The 9169-nt window shown below is 35.8% G+C and overlaps 1 pseudogene; it reads right to left on the bottom strand.

Annotated features, from left to right (window-relative positions):
* Nucleotides 1-8113: 8113 nt before the first annotated feature.
* On the bottom strand, nucleotides 8114-8831 carry LOC122800287 (annotated as a pseudogene).
* Between the last annotated feature and the right edge of the window lie 338 nt (nucleotides 8832-9169).

Raw genomic sequence — 9169 nt, 5'->3', positions numbered from 1 at the left:
TGCACTTCTAGCCCTCTTGCATTTTAAATCATAGATATACTAGTGTTCTCTGTTTCTGGGGGACATGAGAGCTTTCTAATACAGAAGTCTCTACACTACATGCTGCCAGGCAAACATTTTTACCTTACATTCTGATAACGTATGTGGCAGGGTTAGCCAGCCATCGGTGTGAGTACTGGCTCTAAATGACTGTCACTGTTGATATGACACCTCAATCCCATGTGCAAAAAATGTGAAAAAAGTTCTGGGTGAGTAGATGGATTCTGATAATGTACTAATCATTTATGCACTTTGCCCACTAGATGGCAATATAAAGCAATCTAAAAACTACAAGTAAACTTCAAGGTGTTTTAAAAAAGCTTGTTTAAATACATAACTGGATATTTGTTATTATGCCATTCACCTCCAAAGAAAATATGTTCCTTACATAATTTATTTGATATAGAATGTTTTAATTTAATTTAAATGCATCTGCTTTATACAATCACTGCATAGATACTGCTTTGTGTTCATCTGTTCCCAAGTATCTGATTATTTAAGCCAGTCATGGGACACTAATTTCTTTCGCATAAAAGCACTTTGGGAATTAATAATTAATGAATTGACTGTTAATAAGTGTTGACAAAGCTGATAAGACAAAACTAGTATGATGTTATCTTTTTTTTTAATGTTGCTGCTATAATGAAGTTCATAGAGTGTGGATGTGTGTGAGTGCACATGAGTGTGCACGTGTGCGTACATTTGTAAATAGATGGATAGATATGGGTATATTGCTGATATATGGATAGCACTGTTACCTCATAGCATCATTCTTTGTTACACTTTTTTACTGCTCCGTAGTAGTTCCATCTGCCTTAGTGCTTGGTTTGTTCCCCACAAGACATTTTGAAGATGGCCTAACAAAAGAGAACTACTTTGCAGGGATCAGAGATTAGTGTCCATGATTTGAAGAGGTGTTTTAAAAATAAATAAAAAGGTCTTCAGTGCAGACAAAAGTCATGTGTTCCCAAATGCTTCTCAAAAGAAGTGTGCAAAGCACGTCAGCTGATAAACTGATATAAACAACTGCAAACAAGTTAGCTTACAACCTGCTATAAACATGTACAAGAATAGCAGACAAGGTAGACAAATGGATTAAAAAAAGTAATTGTATATCCTACCACTCCCTACAAGCCCGCCTACCTCACAGGGGCTGGTATTTGAATTTCTGGGGAATTGATGCATGAAAGCTAACTGTTCCATTACAGTAGCATAACTCCCATTCAGCATCAAACTGTTAATGAATATGAAACTTTTTTAAGGAAAGTAGTATGCACACCTCCTTTTGCAGAGAGTCTGTGTAATAAACAGTGTGTTTTAAAGATAAGTATATAGACATCTTCTGCTAATGTACAATGCTATGCAAGCCAAAAAACTGTGTTCCTTAAACCAAGGCAAAGGTAATATTGGGATAGACAGCCTGTATTGATAGGTGTGAGGAACATATTGCCTAACATTTCCCTATTTTTTTTACCTCTACTTTAACTCAGTGAGGAATGAAATCATGGCCTTCACCTTAACATCACATTGACTCATTAAGTTAACACCTACAACAAGGATTTATTACTGTATGCTGTTATTACTAGATGATTTATTTTATTTGAGTTCTAAAAACTTGGAATAGGTTTCAAAGGTAGGTCAGAGAGGTCTCACTTTTGTCTACATTCATACTTAAATTTGACCTGTAGATTGGAAATTATATATTCAAACCTTTATTTTGAAGATCACAGACTCCTCGATGGCCCTATTTAAGGCTGCATGTTTTGAATTACTACAGTATACCACTAAAATAGTTCATCTCCCGTTTGATTCTCGGCTGGAGTGCCTTCTGTGTGGAGTCTGCATGTCCTCCCTGCTGTTGAGTGGAATTCAAAAGACATGCGTAGGGTGTGCCTTTTGTTGAAGGTTGGGCATTGAGCTGGCACCTCGACACTGTAAAAATCTACTGCCAATCATTAGCAGACCGGAGTTCCGCTGTGGCGACCCCTAACCGGGAAAAGCCGAAAGAAGAAGAACAACCACTAAAATAGTTCATCAAATCTTATGATACTCCTTCAGGATATGCAGAATCAGTTACAAAACAGTCTTTGCCCAACTCTGTGAAAAAATGTGTTAAATCAATCTGGGCAACAACTGTAAAGGTGTACAACAAAAGAGGTGAATAATTGATCTGAAGCCTGAAAACTTGGAAAATATGAAATAACACTAGTAGAAAACATGACCTCTACATGTGACCATTAAGAAATGCAATTCTATTTCTCCATAATAAACCTTTCCATGTGAGTCCAGTACAAATTTCCCAGCTGTATCACTGCTGATAGCAACCCTAACAAATGGGATTATGCCAAGAAGACTAATCCCTCATGTGAAGAGAATATTATTTTAAAGATGAAAAACAGATCCAGCCTTTGTAATTTGCATCTATTACATACTCATGATGGCATTTACCACAAACCAAGCTGACGACACCTCTGTCCCAAAAATGAGAGAGTGGTAGGTGTGTTTTGCAGCTTAGTTTGGAATACATTATCAAAATAGCATACATAAAGGCCATACCAATGAAGTAATATTTACTGAAGTGAATACATATGGGAGTTTGTGCAGTTTTATAAAGTATTGTTTTGAATTCTCAATAAAATAAAATAGTACAAAATGGTGAGTTCAGGTCTGAGCAGGCAGGACAGTATCTTCACAAACCAGCATGGCTTTTGTCGCATCCTTGGGCATCTAAGAAACATGGGCACAGGCCCCCTGCCGATATCTGTTGGCTGTGGTACACCAGTGAAGCAGCTGATAACCACTGTCCTCTTAACTTGCAGTGTCCTGCCTTGTGCAATGTATCATTGTTACACACAACACTGAACACACAATCTTCTGCTGACCTTATGAGCATTTATCTATGGTGGTGTACAGGGGGCTTTGTTGGTCATATATTCTCTGTTCTGCAAGAGTCAGATTTGAAGGCAGAAGTTCTGTAGGGGAGGGAGGGTGTGATCACTGCTGGACATCATGAGTTGTGGTGTAATAACAATGCTCCATCTATACCCAGGTCAGTGCCCCAGGGGAGGGATAACAATGCTCCATGGCAAGATCACTGCTGGACATGAAGAGTTGTGGTGTAATAACAATGCTCCATCTATACCCAGGTCAGTGCCCCAGGGGAGGGAGGGTGGGATCACTGCTGGACATAATGAGTTGTGGTATAATAACAATGCTCCATCTATACCCAGGTCAGTGCCTCAGGGGAAGGAGGGTGAGATCACTGTTGGACATGAAGAGTTGTAGTGCAATAACAATGCTCCATCTATACCCAGGTCAGTGCCACAGGGGAGGGAGGGTGGGATCACTGCTGGACATCATGAGTAGTGGTGTAGTAACAATGTTCCATCTATACCCGGGTCAGTGCCCAAGGGGAGGGAGGGTGGGATCACTGCTGGAACAGCATGAGTTGTGGTGCAATAACAATGCTCCATCTATACACAGATCAGTGCACCTCATGCCTTCACATCCATTGGTTAATCTTGGTAAGTATATGTATTTAGCAGTGACCACATGACCAGATACAGAATCCCCTCATGGTGCCTCACTAAGCCTTCTAGAAGTCCAGATAACACTAAATAAATCTACCAGATCATTGCTAGTTACACTTCACCTTAAATGTGTCCTGTCAAACACAATAGTAACCTAAATGCTTTAGATAACATTTTTATTCATCCCAAAATTGTCGTCCTATAAATAATATGCTCAGTGCTTTCTAGCCATGTTAATAACAATACTCTAGTACAAAGTGTCAGTCTTTCCAGTAGAGATCTCGATATATTAGATGCACCTTGTGTCTTGACTCATTTTATAACCATGGCTTCCCCATCCTCCACACATACTTTCATATGGGTCCCTGTAACTTTGTCAGATGTTACTTTGGCCAACATTTATTCTAATCAATACAATTTGGTCAGCTAAACGGATGGCCACCAGGCATGTGTGATCAACAGTCCTCTGGTAGGGGGATATACTCTTTTCCCCTGGGACTGTGCAATCTTAGAGTTAGAATATGTAATTAGTAGGGGGTGTGGGGGTGCAGTAGGTCTTGTCATTCTGTAAAAAACAATGCTTTCTTTGTGTTTTTTTTTAAAGTTTTGCATGCACTGAGATTAATTCTCTGCACGTGTAGTAGCATGTCAACATGCATAAAGTCAATCAATTTGTTTCGACATGTACTTTGACATAAATGGTACTTGATCAATTTAAGTACATATATATATATATATATATATATATATATATATATATATATATATATATATATATATATATATATATATATATATATGTGTATGTATATACACACACACACACACACATATATATATATATATATATATATATATATATATATATATATATATATATATATATAAATATATTGACTTTATTACACTATACATAAATGCACATGTTGTTTTGGATTCACCATCCCTACATTAAGACCATTCAAACTGCTGCCATTATAATCTAGCAATGTCTGTACCCATCAATTACAGCCACTTGTCTGTATACACCTCAAATGTTAGATATTAAAAAAGGGCCACAGTAAAACATTCCTACTTGCTTTAGAGAAATGTACATTATTCATGCAAAGGCAGGCTAACAATAATGGTTAAACTTAATAATTGCAATAGGGTCAAGCAGTCTCATCCACAGACAGCTCCCATATCCAGCAATTGCAGCCCCATTGTTGACATTGTGTACCTCAGATGTCTTGCCGTGGTAAAATTAACTAACTAACTAACTAAAAAATAAATAAATAAAAATGATTATGGATGCAATGTATTTCAAGTTTATTTTCTCACAAAGATACAGTAGTCCGATTATTCCAAATTATTTTATACAAATGCACACTGCTGTTTAAAATGAGCCACAATGAACCAACAATAAGATAGTACATTAGTTTCATCCACACAGTGATAGATAATAATATGGGCAATTTGGGTGACCACCCAGGGCCCAGAGCTACAAGGGCCCCATGGCCTGCCATTTGGTATTTAATTTTTCTTTTGGGGTGTCTGAAAAAAGTCCATTAGCCAGTTCTCTGTTTTTTCCTATTTTAAAAATCACATGTAGGCATATTTGAAAGTGATTCAACTTCTACTTCAAAAGCAAGTGAAAAGCACTCTGGGAGACGTAATGAGCAGTGCTGCTCTGGCAGCTGACTGGATCACCAGACTTTACTGAACTTAATGGGTAACCAATGACAAGGCACAATGAATGCCAAGAAGCCTGGGAAATCCAAAGAATCAATGCTGAGTGGCATGCTTCTTTTGCACCTTTTGCTATGAGGGCGTTGTCTACATAATTCATGCTTGCCTTGAGGATTTCCCTGGAGCTGGCTCAGTGACTTGCACATTTCTGAGGAGCTTGAAATGCCTGTAACTGTAGCTGACTCTGTGTACAAGCAGGAAGCAGCTGTACATGTATAACTAAATAATGACAGACTTTTGAGTTTCAGAATTAATATCCTTCAGAAAAGCTATGTCCATTCAAAACTGTTTTACATATTAGCAATTTTCTAAGTACATACTTAAGAGCCACATTTAAAATATGTCAGTTCTTGTTAGGCTTTGTCCCATCTTGACCTAAGATGTTGGGAGGTTTTTATTATTATTATTATTATTATTATTATTATTATTATTATTATTATTATTTTATTATTATTATTATTATTATTATTATTTTATTATTTTATTATTATTATTATTATTATTATTTTATTATTATTTTATTATTATTATTATTATTATTATTATTATTATTATTATTATTATTATTATTATTATTATTATTATTATTATTATTATTATTATTATTATTATTATTATTATTATTATTATTATTATTATTATTATTATTATTATTTTTACTACTAGTTCTACTACCATTATTCCTTGTCACAATCAGACAAGCTGTGCAAAGCAAAGCAGTTGTAACTGCTACGAGATGGTTGTGGCGTTTTGCGGTTGAAAGTGTGGTGGAAAAAATAATAAATAAATAATAAAGAAGAGGCACATAGTGTAGAATGATCTGCACATGTCAGAGAAGGAGGAAGTGAGTATGTGGTCAGTGTGCATGACTAAACTTTTAATCACATCAGAGAAGCTTTTAAGTAGTAAACAACATAACTGCGCATATCCAGTAATACATGTTATGGTCTGCACATGTTTATGACTTACTGAAACTGCTAGATATGTAGCGGGAACAAGTGAACAGATTAAAATGCATCAGCTAGTCTGCTTAAGACTGCATTCCTTCTTGTTTGTCATGAGAGCATTTCACCATTGTAACATTGCTAATGCTGAGTTGGGCGAAGGATGTTTTAACTAACCTATTTTTAGCACATTGACATATTTCATTTTAGATATTTAGTACTGTTTTAATGAATAACTATAATTACAGATTGTAATAGTACACAACTTTTTATTGGATGCTGGGAGTTGACTAATAGATAACACTTGTTATTTTCATTTGTATTTTTTTCATAAAAATACCTGGGTGTATTTTTTCATAGAGCGTTGTCACCTCACAGTAAGACGTTGTCCTGTTCGATTCTCAGCTAAAGTGTCTTCTGTGTGGAGACATGCGTGAATGGGTGTACCTTCTTTGAAGGCTGTACATCAGGGCTGGCAACTCGGTATGTAAAAATCTACTGCCAATCATTAGAGGACCGGAGTTCCGCTGTGGCGACCCCCTAAAAGCTGAAAGATATAACAACACCAACATTTTTTCATGGAGACATTACTGACTTTGGTTCTGTCTCGCACATATGTGTAATTTATAATAAATTTTGAATCTCTATCAAGACTGTTTATTTATTAAATTAATTTGTATTTCTTAACAAAAGTAAATTATATGTGTAGTTCAAGCAGGTCTGCAGTTGCAAGACTATTGTGTGTTTATGCGAAGTACATTGGGAAAAAAGTTTTCTGTGGGTGCAAAAAAAATACATGCTAATGCATAGGACTGTTGTTCTAACAACTTCATAAGTATATAAGAGCAACATTTAAAATATGCCCTTGATTTGAAGTCTTTGTCTGTCTTTTGTTTGTCTTTTCCCCTAATTTTTATGGTAAAATGTGTAAAGGTATTATTTTTACCACACTCAGACAAGGTGTATACAGTAAAGTAGCATTAACTGCTGTGTGGGGACAAGGCTGGCTGTATATTAAAGTTATTTACCTTCTTGTCTGCTTAGTTTAAACAGTGCAAGTCCAGTTCACAGATTTATATATTAATATTAGAGCTAGCTGGCCTTGAAGACCATTTTAGGCCTAGCCAATTTCCCTTCAAAGCTGAGAGTCAAACCCTGTACATTCTATCTGTGAGGTAATCACCTTAACTATTATGCCAGCCCCTCGATCTTGCAGAAGATTTAATTGTTACCTACTGCTTCCCTCAGAAAGTCAAAAGGGAAACCTTTATACATTCCTTCTTTACAAGCAAATGTGCTTTGCATAAGCAATGTCAAAAGAAAACAGCTAAAGCATGTCAAGTCAATAAATTTGGCCTCTCCCTTAATATTGGCAAAGAACATCAGGATTCTACATTCAAAACTTTCTTAACCACATTCTTTAGTGAGAATTGACTAAGTATTGCTTCACATTATTAGGAATTATACTAAATGTTTCTTCAAAATTAGAAGACATTCTCTGAGCACCAGGCTATAATCCAAGATAACTCAAGTTATTATGTACTTTTTTTGCTTACTGCCGTGCCATAAATATATGCTGCTACATGCAGAGACATGGCATTAATATGAGATGGGGGTGGGTGGGGGTGAAACTGTAATTAAAATGTCTGCCTTGAGCTCAATGCTATAAGAATATTATTCCCTCTGAAAAACACAAATACCTACTTCATTAATTAGATTTGGTCCTATTTACAAATGTACAGTGATGAGCATGTAAAATGATGGGTAACTTCATGCCAACAGATAAGACTAATGTGTGCATTTTAAATGTGCCTTATTAAAATATCATGTACATGAAACCAAATGAGAAAAGTACAATATACAGAACTAACTTTATACATATTGTTCAGTCATGCTACTTTGAAAAATAAATTGTTCTTGTTTCTTGGGAATGCAGCCTTCCATCTTTAGTACTTGTCAGACTTCATATTTATTTGTCCTTGTTATTCTTGATGTGTTGTTCATATGGGCTCTCTGTCTTGATTCCTGTTTCACCAACAAAAACACAGTTGTCTCAAAAAGCAAGGTTTTAAATAGCTGTGCTTCCTAAGTCAGCAACTAGATTTCTTGCGTCATCATTAAGTTTTTTTATCCATCCTCATATGTAGCCATGAATACAACTATCTCTTCTTTTATTGCTTTCACATAATCAATAAATTGCTCAACCTCTCCTCCCCACAAATCAAAATAGCTTGTCTCCAATCCTTCAGCAGTCTTATCATCCACCAAAACAATATTTATGCCTCTTCCAACCATTCATAACTATGTTGTCTTCTATGCATACTTTAGGTTCAACAACATTTGCTGCTCCACTCACCATTTTAAATTCAAAATGCATTTCCGCACATGCTTTTGAAATCCCACAGTTGTGCTTTGGTGGTTTTGTTGCTTTGTCTGATTGTTTTGATATAAATGTTTCTATTGCATTTCTAGCAAACAGACTCCCAAATGGTGATTCCATACTGAATTTGAATACTTGACAGATTACTTAGAACACCAGAAGGCATACAGAAACTGCTACAGTCAGCTTTATGAATCTTGCTGCTCTCATATTTAAGTATTAATAAACTCAGAATTGCCAATAATTGCTTGCAGTCTTCTTCAGTTATACACCGACATTCCTGTCTGAAATAAGTTGTAATACTTTGCTGTGACTACTGTGTGTTTGTCTAAAACAAATTATATTACTGTGTCCACAATTAATATTTATTAAATCAGACACTTGAGGTGCACAAAGTCAAGAATGTGGCTGTATTTGTTAGGTAGGGAATTTTTTTGCAGGAGAAAATGATTGACCCTCCCGTTGTGGTCAAGCTACACAATCATTAGTTTGGATTTTGCAGGAGTAGCATGCATTTGTGTAAAGCAAGTAGAAATACTTTACCTTGA

Source organism: Protopterus annectens, chromosome 4.part0, assembly GCF_019279795.1.
Source record: "Protopterus annectens isolate FY-2018-M chromosome 4.part0, PAN1.0, whole genome shotgun sequence".
Taxonomy (NCBI): Eukaryota; Metazoa; Chordata; order Ceratodontiformes; family Protopteridae; genus Protopterus; species Protopterus annectens.
The sequence above is the reverse complement of the archived record's forward strand: the minus strand, read 5'-3'. Positions and strand labels throughout refer to the sequence as shown.